Source organism: Suncus etruscus, chromosome 4, assembly GCF_024139225.1.
Source record: "Suncus etruscus isolate mSunEtr1 chromosome 4, mSunEtr1.pri.cur, whole genome shotgun sequence".
NCBI lineage: Eukaryota > Metazoa > Chordata > Mammalia > Eulipotyphla > Soricidae > Suncus > Suncus etruscus.
The window spans coordinates 38,077,663-38,096,266 of record NC_064851.1 but is presented as its reverse complement, the minus strand read 5'-3'; the positions used below and the strand labels follow the sequence as shown (position 1 = coordinate 38,096,266).

Genomic DNA, 18,604 nt, shown 5'->3' with positions numbered 1-18,604 from the left:
TAATTGTATTCATTGAGTAAAGAGTATTACTTATGCTTTTAAAAAGAACTTTTAAAATTTACTAAGTGAATAATAGCAATAGCACAGCAGTAGAGCATTTGCCTCACATTCGACTGTCCCAGGACAGACCTGGGTAAGATTCCGGGCATTCCAGATGGTTCTCTGAGTCTGCCAGGAGCAATTTCTGAGCACAGAGTAACCCCAAAGCACAACTGCGTGTGGCCTCAAAACAACAACAACAACAAAAAAAAAAATGTTACTAAGTGAAAGGAACTTATAGAACACAACACATGATTCAGTTTATTTGAAATATCCAGAATAGGAAAATATAGAGGAAAAGTATAAATTATTAGGACAGGTGTTCTAGTTGGGAGTAGGAATAGGAGGGACAATTAAGAAGATAGGAGTAAGAACCAATAATGGAGGGAGAATTCCTTCTTGATGTAATGAAAACATTCTAAAGTTCATTGGAGAAATTAATGGGCCCGAAGAGATAGCACAGCGGCATTTGCCTTGCAAGCAGCCGATCCAGGACCAAAGGTGGTTGGTTCGAATCCCGGTGTTCCATATGGTCCCCCGTGCCTGCCAGGAGCTATTTCTGAGCAGACAGCCAGGAGTAACCCCTGAGCACCGCCGGGTGTGGCCCAAAAACCAAAAAAAAAAAAAAAAAAAAAGAAAGAAAGAAAGAAAGAAATTATTGCAGCTTTCTGTCAATATGCTTAAAAGCACTAGCCTGCTTATAAACCCTTTAAAGGGATGAATTGTTTAATTATAAATTATATCTCAAAGCTATGTTAATGATAGCAATAATAGCAGATCTATACAAATGTGACTTGATATGCTCTTGAATAGGATTTGTGAGCTTTTTGGCAGCATCTGTTAGTACAAATCTTATAAACTGCTTTTGCAAAATCTACCTTCACCCAAATTAAATTTACTTAAGGGGGGGCCAGAGAGATAGCATGAAGGTAAAGCAATTGCCTTCCATGCAGAAGAACAGTGGTTCGAATCCCAGCATCCCATATGGTCCCTGAGCCTGCCAGGAGTGATTTTTTTTTTTTGGGCCACACCCGGTGACGCTCAGGGGTTACTCCTGGCTATGCGCTCAGAAGTCGCTCCTGGCTTGGGGGACCATATGGGACGCCAGGGGATCGAACCGCGGTCCGTCCTAGGCTAGCGCAGGCAAGGCAGGCACCTTACCTCCAGCGCCACCGCCCAGCCCCCAGGAGTGATTTTTGAGCGTAGAGCCAGGAGTAACCCCTGAGCGCTGCGGGTGTGGCCCAAAAACCAAAAATAAATAAATAAGTAAATTTACTTAAGTGGTTAAAATTTTTTGACGGAGTCCAACCCTTGAAACGGTGCTGCATAGTAGTTTCTTAGCATAATAGTCTTTTAAAAACAGTAAATAGCATTTTTATGTTTTTCTAAAATTTACCTATGCATAATTATTATACATACCAAGTTCCTTGCTATATTAATTTGTAACATGCCATATTGCCTGAACAATAATTTGCTGATTTGTATTTCCTTCCTTCTTTCCTTCCTTCCTTCCTTCCTTCCTTCCTTCCTTCCTTCCTTCCTTCCTTCCTTCCTTCCTTCCTTCCTTCCTTCCTTTCTCTTTCCTTTTTTCCTTTCTTTTTCTCTTTATCTCTTTCTTTCTTTTTTTGTTTTTGGGCCACACCCAGTGATACTCAGGGGTTACTCCTGGCTTTGCACTCAGAAATCGCTCCTGGCTTGGGGGACCATATGGGATGCCGGTGATAGAACCGTGGTCCGTCCTCGTCCTAGGTCTTTGTTTTGAGAAAATACTCAGTGGTACTTGGGATCTACTCACATGGCTTGGGGGTCACTCCCATCAGTACTTGGGGAAACATGCAGTACTGGGGGGTTGAATTTGAGCATACCATGTGAAAAATATCCACTGATTCATTGAGCTGACTCTCCAGCACAGGTGCCTCTTGCTTTTCTATACTATTTGTGTGACTTTGGACTCCAGTCCAATTTCTATTCAATTTGCAAGCAACTAATATATATGGTCGTGATTTCTGTTTTTAAATTTTGGAATTATTATATTAAATAAAGCGTTTCATTTTTCCCTAAAGTTCAATACACTTGGACATGGAAGTCCATAAACCTCGATAATGCCATTTGAAGCAGATAACAGAGCAGTTTTAGCAAAGTCATACTGCTAGTATGTATAGCACTAGGGTTCAAACTCAATTCTGTTTGGTAGCCTTTTTCTACGTAACACATTGAAACAGTCTTATGAAACTTGAGAATTATTACATCAAGTCATCTTCAAAATGAATAAGATTTTTTGCCTTTTATCTCTCAGAGTAGTTCCAATCTAGGAGTATTTGTTGCGTTATTTTATGAGTCATCTCTGGCTCGAAACCCCCAAAACAGGAAAATAGACACCCTTATTTGCTGAGCTGCTTTTGCAGTAAAATTGTGGGGTAACAGTGCCCTCCGGTGGTCATTTTCATTTTCTCATGCAGTGACAACAGAACAGAAAACAGCTGTAGCTCAGCAGGGGGCCTTTTTGGTCTTGTGAACCCTGCCTGGGTAAATTGAGTTTTCTAGACTGTGGGCCTGGTCTAAGCAGGTTCTATGTCTGGTCTCTTCCCACTTGATTGAAACCAGGAATGGGTCCAAGTCCCTACAGGGCTCCATAGACACTGTAATCTGTTTGTTTCTGAAGGTTTCTGGTCATTAAACTCCCCAAAGCCAACCATATCTGCATTTCTGCCCAAGAAATAATCCATCTTAAAACAAGAAATCGGTGGGGCTGGAGTGGTGGCGCAAGGGGTAAGGCGCCTACCTTGCTCTCACTAGCCTAGGATGGACCGAGGCTCGATCCCCAGGTGTCCCATATGGTCCCCCAAGCCAAGAGTGATTTGAGTCACCGGGTGTGGCCCAAAATTCAAAAAAAGAATTTGTTTCTTTGGGAAAAAATAGTCAATCCTGGGATATTAATATTAATCTAATTACACTTTTATCTTTATTTAGACACCATGATTTAAAATCCTGTTGAAAACAGTTTTAGGCATGCAATGTTTCAATTCTAAACCTACCACAAGTGTCAGCATCCCCACCAATTCCATATGTCCCCATCCACCCACCACTCTGTATTCCTTCCAAACTCATTCTAACTTAATTATTATAGTGTCTGAGATAGTTGTTTTCAATCTGCCTCATTGTCACCCCCACCCAATTTCACTCTTTCATTTCTTTGCATTCTCAGTTGTAATCTAAGATCAAGGATTTGCCACCATTTTAAATCTTCATCCCTTTCAAGTGAGATCATTTAGTATTACCATGATACCCTCCAATTCCATAAAAATTACAGGAAACTGAATAATTGCTATAAGGATTAATTCTTTTTTTTTTTTTTTTTTTTTGGTTTTTGGTTTTTGGGCCACACCCGTTTGACGCTCAGGGGTTACTCTCCTGGCTATGCGCTCAGAAGTCGCTCCTGGCTTGGGGGACCATATGGGACACCGGGGGATCGAACCGCGGTCCGTCCTAGGCTAGCGCTGGCAAGGCAGACACCTTACCTTTAGCGCCACCGCCCAGCCCCATTAATTCTTTTTTTTAAAGCTAGTCAAGTTGAGCAGTGGGGGTGGTTATATACCAACTTCTGTGATACTAACATTAATAAGTTCTGATAAACCACTGCCATCAGACCAGCCAGGATTAATTCTTATTAATTATACCTTCATGAAAATGTGCCTATCTTATGCTTAATTAGTAATAAACATTTTAAGTCAGCCCAAGAAACTAAGGATAATGGGAGCCCAGAGTAAAGAAAAATGGTAATAAATGGGAAAAAATAGAAGATACTATGAAAGGAGACAAGAAGGGAGAGGAGGGGAGATTAAGAGTATTGGCACAGATGGAAAGAGACTAGCCCAAAGAGTTCTTCAAATGTATTAAGTCTGTCCCTGGATTCTAAAGTATAAGAAATCTGCAAGGGTATTTTTTCTATGTGCCAGATATTTCAGTGGCTCCTAATGGACCTCCATCGTTGCTTGGTGTACAGCAGGGGTTTCAAACTCAATTTACCTGGGGGCCGCAGGAGGCAAAGTCGGGGTGAGGCAGGGCCACATAAGGGATTTTGCTTACCAAATATTCGCAATAAAAAATCTCATTAGTAAGAAAAAAATCGCAAAAAATCGCATTAAACATTTGCATGCCCCAAATGGAACTGCTTGGAGTATGCGCATGTTTAATGCAATTTTTTTCTTACTAATGCGATTTTTATTGCGATTATTCGCTAATAATCGCAAATACTGCGATATTTGAAGGCCGGCCGTGGGCCACAAAATGTTGTACAGAGGGCCGCAAATGGCCCGCAGGCCGCGAGTTTGAGACCCCTGGTGTACAGTCTGGGTCCCCAGATAAACAATTGACTGAATACATAGGAAAAAAGTTAGATGGGGGCCCGGAGAGATAGCACAGCAGTGTTTGCCTTGCAAGCAGCCAATCCAGGACCAAAGGTGGTTGGTTCGAATCCCGTCCCATATGGTCCCCTGTGCCTGCCTGGAGCTATTTCTGAGCAGACAGCCAGGAGTAACCCCTGAGCACCGCTGGGTGTGGCCCAAAAACCAAAAAAAAAAAAAAAAGTTAGATGGATAGATAGATAGATAGATAGATAGATAGATAGATAGATAGATAGATAGATAGATAGATAGATAACTGATATAAGATGGGTGCATGTATGATGGATGGATAGAATATAAGGAATTGTTAGTTCATATGTTGGACCAGCTGAGAAGTCCAAGATCTGCAATATGTAAGCTGAAGACAAGAGAGCTTGTGGTCAAAGTGAATTTCAGTTATAGTTCAAATCTGAAGTCGGGAGAGGCTTGAGGTTAAGCCAAGCAGAAAATTCCTTCTTACTCAACTGTTCAGTCCTTTCAGACCCTCAACTGATTCAATGAGTCCAGTCCCACCCACAATGGGGATGACAATTTGTTTAACTCAGTCTACAGATTTAAATGTTAATCTCATTCACAAATACCTTTACAGACACACCCAGAAATCATGTTCAACCAGATATTTAGGCAGTCTGTGGCCCAATCAGGTCAACATTCAAAAATCCACCATCTCCATTGGCAACCAGATCTGTTACTTATTTGTTTTGTTGCCAGGGAATAAACCCAGTCTTTTGCATGCAAAGCACATCTCCACCACATGTAGTTTTTTGGTTAGTTGTACTCAGACCTCTTTTACCCAAGAACATAGAAGCTGAAAACCAAGCAGCCTTTCCTAGCACTAAAATATTTCCTGGTATCTAACATATTGACTATGCAAGGAGGGCAGGGAAGGCTGAGATATGAGAGTATGTGACAGATCCTGAAACCCTTCTTTTTTTTTTTTTTTTTTTTTCTTTTTGGTTTTTGGGCCACACCTGACAGTGCTCAGAGGTTACTCCTGGCTGTCTGCTCAGAAATAGCTCCAGGCAGGCACGGGGGACCATATGGGACACCGGGATTCGAACCAACCACCTTAGGTCCTGGATCGGCTGCTTGCAAGGCAAATGCCGCTGTGCTATCTCTCCGGGCCCTCCTGAAACCCTTCTAAGGGAGATTGTCAAGCCTAGTCAGTCTGTTGGGCTAACAGGAGACTCCGCCCCAAACTATGTGATAGGTTTTTAGAGTCATTCAGCAAAGGATGGAAAGACAAGATTCAAATTCATCTTACCTGCTCCAAATGTCTGCTGTTCAAGAAACTCAAACAAGAAAATTTTTTCTTTCAAATGTTTTTCTTTTATTTATAACCACAGGACTACATTCTGTGGTTCTTAGGGATTACTCCTGGGCTCTGCATGCAGGGAACACTCAGGGTTGGTTTAGGGACCATATCTGGTTCTGAGAATTGATCCCATGTCAGCTTCATGCAAGGAAAGCATCTTCCCTATAATACTGTTTCTCCAGTCATTAAAGTCCACCTTTCTAGTTTCTGTAGAACAGTTTTACTTTGGAGAAACAGTGAGATGAATCCCACAGAAAGTCACAGAGATACAAGAAAGTTCTGTTTGTGGATCCTTACTAGTGATGCTTGAGGTAGCATACAGAGCCTGGCTCCCCCTTGCAAGCATGTGCTTTAGCTCCTTGAGTCCTTTCTCCAGAAGTATCTGGAACTTTATAAGGAAGGAAGAAAAATAGGTCCTAAGTAGGGTCAGGTTCAGAGAGCATCACTTGTATTAAGGATTTGGGGAATGAAGTTTGAGGGCCCATAAAAAAAATAAATGAAGACCATGAAGACCATGCTAAAAGGTTTCTGTCAATCTGTAGCATTCTCCCCTTCTCCCTTCTAGTAATTGGGCACTGATATGTTATTTGGCATCTGGCCTCTCAGCTGAGCACATTCCCCAGCCTTCCTACTGTAGTGAATGGTGGCCCATAGAAAAAAATTAAAGACGGGACCTGCGAAGTGGCGCTAGAGGTAAGGTGTCTGCCTTGCAAGCACTAGCCAAGGAAGGACCGCGGTTCGATCCCCTGGCGTCCCATATGGTCCGCCCCCAAGCTAGGGGCAATTTCTGAGCACTTAGCCAGGAGTAACCCTTCAGCATCAAATGGGTGTGCCCCCCCAAAAAAAAAACAAAAACAAAAACAAAAACAAAAAAATTAAAGACAAGTAAACAACTTATAGGTCTTATGCCTTCCTCTTCCTTCTGTCCTTTGGACTGAACTCAAAGGAAAATGATATATATGTACAAAACTATATTCCTTTAAATACTATTTATAATAAGCAAGATGAAAACAGCCCAAATGCCTAGTAATGCAAAAATGGATACGATATAGTATACATAGACATATACAAATCCCCAGGCATTACAAAGGATGAAAATTTGCCTTTTGCAAATGCATGGTTGAAGCTGTACAAAAATAAACTGAAAGAGAAAGACCTAAAGAATGGTCTGACTCATATGTGGGTTACAAAGAAACAAAGCAGAGGAAAAGGCAAAGTTATAGGAAAGCAAAACCTTGGATCTTTCCACAGAACAAAGACTACCAGAGGGGCCGGAGAGATAGCATGGAGGTGAGGTGTTTGCCTTTCATGCAGGAGGTCATCGGTTCGAATCCCGGCGTCCCATATGGTCCCCTGTGCCTGCCAGGAGCGATTTCTGAGCCTGGAGCCAGGAATAACCCCTGAGCACTGCCGGGTGTGACCCAAAAACCACAAAAAAAAAAAAAAAAAAAAAGAAAAAAAAAAAAAAAACAAAGACTACCAGAAAAGGGGAGCAATACTGGTACTTTGATGGTAGCTGTACTGTGGTAAAGTGCATTTTAAAGAAGTGTGAAACTGTACCCCTAAAACATACCATTTGTAAAAATAGCATTACCTGAGTGAAAAACAAGAATTCCCCTGCATCCCATACCTTACAATCCCCTAATATTATCCCCTAGCATGATCAATTTTTTTATAATAATGCAGAATTAATATGAGTACAGTATGCCCCTTCTCTTCCCTCCTATTTTGATTGCTAGGGGCACAGTCATCACACTTGGTTGTGTTCACCAGAGCTGCTCACTTTAATGTTATACATGTACTAACTGAGAGTTTATACTCTTTAGTTGTTGTGCTTGTAGTCACACATTGGGTTGTGACATCGGGACCCCCAATAGTAGAGCCACACATCACATCTGACTGGCACTCAGGATTGAACTCTTAGTCTCACACATTCAAGGCAGACCTTTCCCTACACACACACAGAGACAGACTCAGGCCCTGCTACCAAATCATTAACTAGACTAATAGAGCTTATTAAATTTTAATATTTTTCCATTAATGTTCTTGTTCTGACCCAGCTTGTCCAGTATCTCACCATGAATTTTGTTATCGAGCCTTGTGTCTTGCAACCATTGTTTTTGCAATAATTTTATCTTGTAACAATTGCCTATAACAATTTTCAGTTCATCCATTACTTGACAAAGAGCCAGTTACTTCGCAAAATTTGGGGTTGTCCTATGTTTTCTCATGATTGGAATCATATCATTCATATTTAGCAAGGATGCACATAAAAGAGAAACTTAAAACTTGTCTTCAGTAGGAAGTTTACTATAAGTGTGGAATGTGGAGGTGGGGATGAGGGGAAGACTAGGACATTGGTGAAAGGAAGTGGACACTCAAATGTGGTGCTTGAATATTTTATGTATGAAACCATTTGTATGGGGCCGGGCGGTGGCGCTGGAGGTAAGGTGCCTGCCTTACCTACGCTAGCCTAGGAGACGGACTGCGGTTCGATCCCCCGGCGTCCCATATGGTCCCCCAAGCCAGGAGCGACTTCTGAGCGCATAGCCAGGAGTAACCCCTGAGCGTCACCGGGTGTGGCCCAAAAACCAAAAAAAAAAAAAAAAAAAAAGAAACCATTTGTAAATGCCCAAATATATTTTAAAAAAGAAAAAGAATGTTCCCCAAATTGGCATTACATTTTCATCATTTCACAAGGCTCATCATGCCGCTATGTCTTATTCCTAAAGATGTTTATATAGATCATAAGATTAAGTCCGCATCTTCTAAGTTTCTTCACTGTATCACTTCTCTCTTTCCTTGTATTTTTTTTCTTTTGAAAGAAGTGAAAAACATATTTTCCCCTACACATTCCTGATGAGAGTTGTCTGTCTCTTTCTCATGCAATGCAATGTTCCCCCCTCACCCTCCCCTCAATTTATCCTGACAGACCAATGAGCTATGTTAACTACCTGCTTGTCTCTTATCTACTGAGCTACAGGTGCTGATCCATTTGCTGGCTCCCCATGGTTTTACAGACCCCGCATTAATCATCCTGAAGACATCTTGGAGACTTAAAGTCTGGGTCCCGCTCACTTGGAGACTTGAAGTCTGGATCCCTACTCACACCTACCCCCAAAATCTCTGGATTCCCCCACATCAAAGCCCATTCCTGTTTCCGCTGTAAAAATAACACAGCCCACCTGAAAACTGTATAAAAACCCCCTGATTTCAGACCTTGGGGTTTGCAACCTCTGCTCTGCTCTGAGCACGTTTCGAACCTCTGATCGATCAGATTAAATTGGAACTTGCCTGCAATTGCTGAGCACATGCCTTTTTCACTATTCTGCGCTGGGCAACTGGGGGGGACGGGTCGTCCGGACTTTTCACTTTCTTTCTTTTTTTTTTTTGTCTTTTTTTTTTTTTAATTTTTCCCTTGTATTTTTTTTTAACATAAGTAATTTGTTTAAAAAGTAAGCATTTTAGGGGCAGGAGAGATAGCATGGAGGTAAGGCGTTTGCCTTTCAGGCAGGAGGTCATTGGTTCGAATCCCGGCGCCCCATATGGTCCCCTGTGCCTGCCAGGAGCAATTTCTGAGCCTGGAGCCAGAAATAACCCCTGAGCACTGCCGGATGTGACCCAAAAAAACACACACACACAAAAAAAAGTAAGCATTTTAGAGGCCAGAGAGATAGCATGGAGATAGGGCGTTTGCCTTCCATGCAGAAGGATGGTAGTTCAAATCCCGGCATCCCATGTGGTCCCCTGTGCCTGTCAGGGGCGATTTCTGAGCATAGAGCCAGGAGTAACCCCTGACGCTGCCGGGTGCGACCCAAAAACAAAACAAACAAATAAACAAAAAAAGTAAGCATTTTAAATTTTCATTTGTTTTCTTTTTTTAATTGATTAATTTTCCCACTTTTCTTGTCTACTATTGGCCAAAGGCTGCACCTTTGGTTTCAGTGCTCACATTATTTTATTGTTGTACTTGCACACTTTTGTTGTGATGCTAGAGCTTCCGAATGGCAGGACTAGGCTAGAGATAGTTCAAAGGTTAAGTTACTTTCCTAACATGTAGCTGTAGCTATGACCCTGTTTCAAATCTCTACACCACTTATGGCCACCTGAGTATTGGCAGGAGAGACTCTCCATGCAAAGCTCTCAAGTACGATCAGGTGTGTCCTAACAGTTCACCTCCAAAAAATATGTTAGAAACCACGAGGATAGTTCAGTGGTATAGAGCAGCAGACTTGCAGACATGAGTTGGATACTGGATACTGACACTATTGCCAGTGGTGATCACCAGCAAAACAGAACTCAAGTACACCAGAATCAAGTGTGTGCAATTCCGTCATCATGACAACTATGCCAACAATAAAGAGAAGGGAAGAAAAAAAACAAAACTAAATTCCAGCGGGGGATAGAACAGGGTGAGGGCACATGCCTTGCATTCAGCCAACCCTGGTTGGATCCCCAAAACCATCTCTCTTCCATGTCCTTTCAAGACATTCAAGGGTCTGGGTATATCACCTGGAAAAACCACTTGCTTAGTGCCAGAACTGTTGACTTACTGGGTGACAAAATTTTTAGAATCTAATGTAGTTCGAGATATAAAGTACACTAGTCTCACATTCCTGTGATGTTTTTAATCTGACACATGACTCCAAGACCACATTACAATTGTGCTACACACAGCCAAGAACAACTGCAGGTGGTGAGCCTGGCATCTCCCTCGAGGTCTAGCTGAACTTACTCCTGCCTCTTTGCATCTCTCAATTCCTTTCCCTTGGACTTCCTCCTTCCATTCTTTCATGCAAATAGAGATCACAGTATGCCTTAAACTTGCTACAGAAGTTAAAACTTTATTTTTCTAAAAGGACTGTTAATTATAAGTACTATGCAAAACTTAATTTCATTATTTTGTTTTTCAGTAGAAGAACTAGCCTATGTGGTTCACAAGACATCGGTTAAAGTGCTAAATTTATTTATTGTAGAGGTTTGGATTTATTCAGTCTGGGGATTTATTTATATTCTTTTGCTGTTGGTCTGCTTACTGTGTGCATTTTAGTGGGTATTTGTAAATTAGCAGATCTCTCAGAAAGCAGAAAGAGAGCCATGTGATTTTCCTGAGAGAGAATTCTCACTCTGCAGCATGCTACTTAAATTTGTCAGGTCAGACTCAACAACAGGATCACATCTGGCACTCAAATTGTCTGACCTTCTGACATTGAGCATTGAAGGGTATGTGGACGAAGAGGTCTCTCCAGCAGTTCTCAGGGAGTGTGGGGTCTGTTCCTGCTGATACTCAGTCCATCTGTACGGCCCCACCAGTACTCAAGGGTGCAGGGCTACATCTGGCAGTGCTGAAGTAGCATGTGAGGGTGAACAGTGCAAGGAGAGTTGCAGTACAGGAAACTGAACTTGGAGCTTATGGACCCTAGCACTTATTTTGAAGCTAAATTTTTGATCCTGACCTTGTGTGTTTGAATTTTGGAAATGATATTTAAAAACTCAGTATATCAGGACCAGAGAGATAGTACAGAAGTCAAGGTGCTTTCCTTATATATGGTGGGACAGGTTTAATCTTTGGCACTGCCTAGAGTACCTGAATGTGGCCAGGAATGATTCCTGAGCAAATAGCCACCACCACTAAAACAAACAAGCCATTAGGAAAAAATGAAGTCATGAAATTTGCTTATAAATGGATGGATATGGAGATTATTATGCTGAGTGAAATGAATCAGAAGGAGAGGGATAGACAGAATAATTTCACTCATTTGTAGGTATAAGAAAAATAAAAGACATTATGGTGATAATATCCAGGGACAATAGAGATGAGGGCCAGGGGGGACCAGATCATGGATGGAAGCTTGCCACAGAGAGCAGTGAGTGTAATTAGAGTAGAGAAGGGTCTACTATGACAATGATAGTTGAAACTGGTCACCCTGAACGAAGACTAGGCACTGGGGATAAAGTGACAGGCATGGTTTCCCTTCATTAACAATAGTGCGTCTGCTTATCACCTCATGATCTCTCTACCAGAGCCAAAAGCCCGAACTGCCTTTGGTATTAAACCAATATCCATTCCACCAGGTGGGGCAGGGTAGAGTAAGGTCTAAGTGGACTTTTACATATCAAAGGAAGAGGTTAAGGAAAGAGGAAGATGGGGCAACGCCTTTGTTTGGGGCTAATTGCTGTGTCATCTTACAATTGCACCCTTTCTATTTAAAACAAAACAAGACAAAAAAGTAGAAAAGTGGGGCCGGGGAGATAGCACAGTAATGTTTGCCTTGCAAGCGGCCAATCGAGGTCCTAAGGTGGTTGGTTCGAATCCCGGTGTCCCAGTGCCTGCCAGGAGCTATTTCTGAGCAGGTAGCCAGGAGTAACCCCTGAAAAAGAAAAAAAGTAGAAAAGCTACATGTTTTGTTCTACTGTTCTCCTCCAGAAATGGGAACCCCAGATCAGAACTTATAAAAAAAAGTTGGCTGTGAAAGAGTCAAAGGTCAGATTGTGTATACATTAATCAGCTTTTTCTATGTCTTTGTCTTATACAGCAGAAAATTTTTTCAGAGACTTCTCTGAACATAAGCATTCGGACCTTTCTGCAGATACACTTAATTAGAAAATTCTTAAACATTCTTACATAGAAATATTGTAATAGAAGTCTAGAACAACCCAGTTCCTTTTTATAAACTTCTCTAAACAAAACCACAAGAATATGACTATATATGCAGTTTGAAAATAAGTTTGCTAAAACATTCTTATAAAGAGAACTGACTTTATCAAGAGTCTAGAGTTTCCAAGTTCCTTTTCCATTCATTGAATTCTGTAACCAAAGACTTTAGAACATTTTTGCAGGCATAATTTGAGAGTAAGTTGCTACGGAATATACAAAAACACACATCATAGTAATTGGGAATTATTCACTAGGATAGTTGAGAACTACTGAAAATCTAACATGCATTCCCCTGGAACTGTGCAAACTAATATTAAACCACTAAAGTTGGACACAAAATGTTCTGTCTGCAGTGGGGCATATAAAACAGTAGCTATTAAAATCTATACAGGTAGAACACACAGTTTAACCAGCAATATAATGACCAATACAATTAGGATCAAGGGATCAACCTAGAAAGAAGTTGCAGGCGGTTCTGAAAGCAGCTTCTCTTTATTTGGGTTTCTTTGGCTGGGCTTAGATTCTCCATTTTCTCCTCTATCTTCACCTTTTGAAGTAGGCTGCTGAGGTTGTCTGGGACAGAAAGGCCTTTAGTTCCGGGTTTCTGGAACCTGGTAGGGGACCTGCTCATCTCCCTGATGTTGGTGCCCCTCAAATGGAGCTTTCTCTTTGACTTCTACCACATCAGTGACCTTTAGAAGCTGCTGCAAGTTGGGGGGCAATGTCCTTGAACAAAGATTCTTTGGTAGAAGAAAAGCAGTGAGCCTTGGATTGCTGCTCAGTCTTCAGCTCTCTCCCCTTCATTTCCTGCTCTTGTCCCACCTGAGGGGGGCCTCTGCCACATTCAGAACAAGGCCCATGTGTACTGTTGTTCCGGTGACAGGCACTGCACACTCAGTCCAGTTGAAGGAGAGGAGGCCATCATTGTGATTATACACCAGAGGGTCAAATAACTTACCATTGATGGGTGGGGTCTTCTTGGGTCCTCAGGTCACTACTCAAGTGTCAGTTGTAAAATAAAATTCACAAGTTGTGAGATCACCCACAAACCATATTTCTAACCCCCATACAGAGGGGTCTGTAGAAGCAGGTAGAAGCATTAATACACCAAGCCAGTCAGGAGAGAACCATGAAGTCAGTTTGCTTTTTGCCTCATGGTCCTCTCTCAGCATGTCCAATATGGGGCTCATATCCATGACCCTGAGATTAAGCGTCTCACGTCCAATATGGGGCTCAAACTCATGACCCTAAGACTAAGAGTCTCAGGCTCTACTGACTGAGCTACATCCCCACTGCAAAACATGAATTTGAGATCAAAATATCACATTTATTACTGATAAAGTTTAAGTTGTGAAATCTTTTAGCAAATGGTACCTCAACCTGAGGCACTATTCTTACAAGATGGGGTCTGACCAGAGAAGCCACTCCTGCAGGTTCCATGCCAGCTCCAGGATACAACAGCTACACAGCAGAGGTGAATTCTTCTCAGAACAAGCAGTGAGGCACTGGGCCATGGTCCCTAGTTTTTATTCCTAAAGGCCACTCCTAACGGCTATTATTTTCCCACAAAATCTTCTTGAAGGGAATGTTTACCAGAAACATCTGGTGAGTCTACCATGTGTTCTGTCCTTACAAAATAAATACTTCTCTTCCATACTCTTTCTTGTATTTACTACAAACCCAAGTTGCAATCTGGCATTCACACCTCCTACTCCTGCAGTCACTTCTTCCGTCTTACACCCACTCTTACTCACCCCCAGCTGGAGTTTGCAGGCACAGAAGGTGAAGCAGCTTGAATTAGCATTTCCTCTTAAACCTAAACTGTTTCAGAGATAGACTACCCCTTCTTTGTCCTTACATAGATAAATTCTGTTAGCACTTTTTCTTTTTTCTGGGACTTCAGTTGTCATTCAGTATGAGCTGAATCTACAAAAAGTGGAAAATTTACTCATTATGTTGTTATTTTTTTTTTCTTTTCAGTCAGTTCCATTTCAATGAATCACACCACTAGGTAAAGAGAGTTTCTTTTAAAGCCTTAATCAGATACCTAAGTACCAAGAGTTCACTCTGACTGTATGTTGTGTTAAAGCCTTTTCCTTGTTCTGTAAAACATTCATTCTTGGATTACACTTGTTCAGGGATGACTGCCAACTCCTTCCTTCACTTTAGTCCATTCCTGAACCCTAAACATTGCATATGTGGTGTGTGTGTGTGTGTGTGTATGTGTGTGTGTGTATGTGTGTGTGTGTGTGTGTAAAATGTTAGCATCCTGAACTTACAAATAAGTCACTTTTCCTGTTTTCTCTGCAACTTGAACTCATTCCAATTTCCCATTGGGTTTCCCTTTTAGTGTTTGGCACAGCATGCTTCCTGTATCGTTCAAAAAACTTCCCTCTCTGTTTCACAGGCACCTAGGGTAAAGGACATTCCATGGAAAGAAAGTGAAACTTAAGATCCTTTGGGGTCTCAGCTGCAATTTTAAGAAACATGGCAGCTTGTGCAATTTTCCCTTGGTTCCCAGGCTCCCTTTCTGTTATGGACATGCCATCTGTATCTTTGTGGTGTGTTTCTCCTTCTCCTTGCCTGGTCTTTTAGTTCTTTCAGGCAAAACTTTGTCCTATTGTCCTTTGGTAATGCTACAGACAGCTCCTGATTCTTAGTGGAACCTTAGTTAATAATTGAGAAATGGTCAAACAATGCAAAGAAGTGAAAGATTCCAGAAAAAGAGACAGAGGTCTTAATATTCATGAATATGCCAGTGCCACATTTCCTCAATGGCCAGTTCCTTCCTCTTTCTCATAATCACGTCCATTTTGCGTTATCTCCTCCAATAGGGTAATACCACAGACTGCATACTGCATACACACACACACACACACACACACACACACACACACCCCACTCCCTATCCCCCCCATTTTATTGACCTCATGGCTCTTTGCCATCTGAAATAACTTTAGCTGCCTGTTTGTTCATTGTTTCTTTCTACTATCATATGACGTCCCATAGCTCTATAATTTTAATATCTAAAAAAGTAGTGCTTAACACATGGAGGACAAGTCCCAGTGGAATAAATAAATGAAAAAAATGGGGAAAGAGCAAGGAGCATCTTCTCTCTCCTTTTTTTTTTTTTTGTCCTATTTAATTGACTTTAAGATGTAGAAAGTCACAGAAGATATCTCTATGGTTTTCAAAAACACCCAAGGCTAAAAGAAAATCGTAGCCACCAATACTTTCAAATAGTCCAGTCCTAGCTGATACCTCTGTAATATTCTCAGAAAGGAGGTGGGGCAGATTACCCTTCCTGCTTGACTAAAGTAGCTGAACACTGACCCCTGCACTCTCTAACAGAAATGACCCATATTTGCAGCTGAAATCAAATTATATGAACAGTTAAGTCCTCTCAAATGAAATTGAACTACAGAGCTGAAAACTCTGGGTCTTGTGAAATGGGATTGGGCCAATAAACCCTACACCTAGCCTGCCACTGGAAAACTCAGCAGCTCCTGCCCACCACTGCCATCTTCCTGGCAGAAAAATGGCTTGGCTTTTCCACTAAAGTCTAATAATAATAATAATAATAATAATAAAATAATGGCCACCAATACTTCTTAAATAGCCCAGTCAGAAAAGAGGGAGGGGGCATGCACACTCTTTTATGTGTGTGTGAAGATTTCTCTTTCTGTATGAACCACAACAGCTCGATGCCATCCCCATACTCTCCAACAGAAACAACACAGCTCCATGACTTCCAAACCACCAAATTTGTTTTATATCTTTAAAACCTTGACTTGCAGCCACAGCTGGACCTAAGCCACAATTTCTTATAGTATTGTCAGCACAGTAGTATCACAGGAAATCTGATAGAAAGGTACATAGTAATCCACCAAATCTAGTGAGCCTAAATAGTAACACAAAAGGCTAAACTCGTACCAACCACAACCAGTAAATTCTTAGACACTGACTTTAGTAACACCACGGAGATAACAATCATTTCAAACTGGCCTGTGTTGATCTAAGTTTTGAGTATTCCATTTACTTTTGTGTTGTAACAAACAATGTGAAGTAAATTTGATTGTGCCTGCATGGAGGCAGGTGAAGGTGGTGGGTGGGAGATTGGGGACACTGGTAAATGGATGTCACACTGGTGGTGTGATTAGTGCTTGAATTTTTAATTCCTGAAACTAGGTATTATTATGAACAACTTGATAAATCAGTGTGTTGTAATAAAAATTAGAAAAATAAATAAAAATATAGAAAATAAATAAAAATAAAAAGCTCCCAAGACAAGGGAGGGAGCCAGAGTACAACAGGAAGGGCACTTGCCTTGCACATGCCCTATCCAGGTTCAATCTCTGACATTCCATGTGGTCCCTAATCACCACAAGAAGTGACTCCAGGAATAACCCCTGAGCACCAGTGGGTATGGCCCTGAAACAAAATAAACAAACACAAATATCTCTCAGGACAAGTATGAGGCTGAGTTCAATCTTTGGTACTGTATGCACCAAAGCAATCTTGACAACCCTACAGTATCCCTGATGAGAAAAACACACTTAAAGGACAATAGTAGAGAGGTGGGAACCTCTGCAGAGGAAATGGAAGCTATGCTGCCCTCTGCAGCTTCATTCACCTCCTGGGGCCTATCCATGCTGTCTGCAAGATTCAGAAGGGAAGTTTAAGAGGAGAGGGAAGTTAGAACTGCTTCAAGCTATTTCTTCTTTAAAGTACAAAGGAAGAATGCTGTATATACTGTCAGATCCTGAGATGGGATCCTATGCCATGCTGAGAGAAGACCTAGCTGTGTTTAGGAAGAAACAGACTGTTTCTAAATGAATAAAAAATAGTATGCAAAAACATCATCAACATTTAAGTAAAGGAAGTGGATTCTGTTAAATAGATCCTGGCACCTAGCTTCATAATTTGTTCACAGGCTCAAGAGGGCCAGGAGCAAGTGGACCGGATGTAACACTGATGCTGCTGAATCAGCCATGCTTTCTTGCTCTCTACTCCCTGTGTCCACTTTAACTTTCTCAACACAGCTCCTCTGGGCACAGGATCCAATAAGGCTACACCAAGGCCCAGAAAACTATTTCTATAATTCCATGAGAGTGAATCTAATGGATTCAGCTTGGTCAAGCATCCATACCCCTTGTGTACCCCTTTAAGAAGAAGAAATCCTATTCTCTGAGCATTCCACAATCCTGATATGGGATTTAAAAAGAGAATATGGCTGAATCAACTCAAGGGGCAAATATTTACCATCTGACTTACCATCTTATCAACAGATGGTGTGCTCTCAACTCAGATAATATCTGAGAAAACATTTTCTTTTAAATGTCCAGATACTTTTCATTTGCCTTTTGTCATTAATCTGCAATACCCTAACGCTGGAAGCCCAAAATATAAAACAATGCCATCTGAAAGACATTTTTGATTAGTGTGGCATTGAACACTTATTTCCAATGTGAGTGGATCTAAATCAGTAAGCATGAGTCACTGACAGAAAAATGTTTACAACCCCCATTGACCTAAAGAAGCCAAAGGCTACAGAAGTTCAGAGATCAACCTCCCACTTCTTTCATTCATTTTGAAGATGAAATGAGAAAAATCACTGCTAAAATGTTCCTGTTGAACTTAATCACCTCAACAAAACAAGGTAGTGTGTGTCCAGAATGCAGCCAAAGCACAACTTTACATGGATCATCATAATGCCATATAGCCTTAGACTGTCTCACAATTTCTGACTTGTTTTAACTGTCTCTCTCGCTTTTAAGCCTATAGAACAAGATGACTCAAGGTGAAATCATCTTACATCTTTTGCATAATTGGCCCTCTTAGATTGATTAGCTTTCATCTAACTGATCCTTTGCATGGGAAGCCTATTCAGTGGAGGGGGATGAAAGAGCTGGATGAGAAAGGATTTGAAAAGGTAAGTTAGGAGGCCAGAGCAAAAGAGAAAGAAAGGGAGGGAAGGAAGGAAGGGAGGGAGGGAGGGAGGGAGGGAGGGAGGGAGGGAGGGAGGGAGGGAGGGAGGGAGGGAGGGAGGGAGGGAGGGAGGGAGGGAGGGAGGAAGGAAGGAAGGAAGGAAGGAAGGAAGGAAGGAAGGAAGGAAGGAAGGAAGAAAGGAAGAAGAAAGAAAGAAAGAAAGAAAGAAAGAAAGAAAGAAAGAAAGAAAGAAAGAAAGAA

At 41.5% G+C, this 18,604-nt stretch overlaps 1 protein-coding gene across 1 annotated transcript in view; it reads right to left on the bottom strand.

Moving 5' to 3' along the window:
- RPF1 (ribosome production factor 1 homolog) overlaps positions 1 to 18,604 on the bottom strand; it is a 1,036,037-nt gene that overhangs the window by 196,530 nt on the left and 820,903 nt on the right. The gene's annotated exons all lie outside the window — the stretch shown is intronic.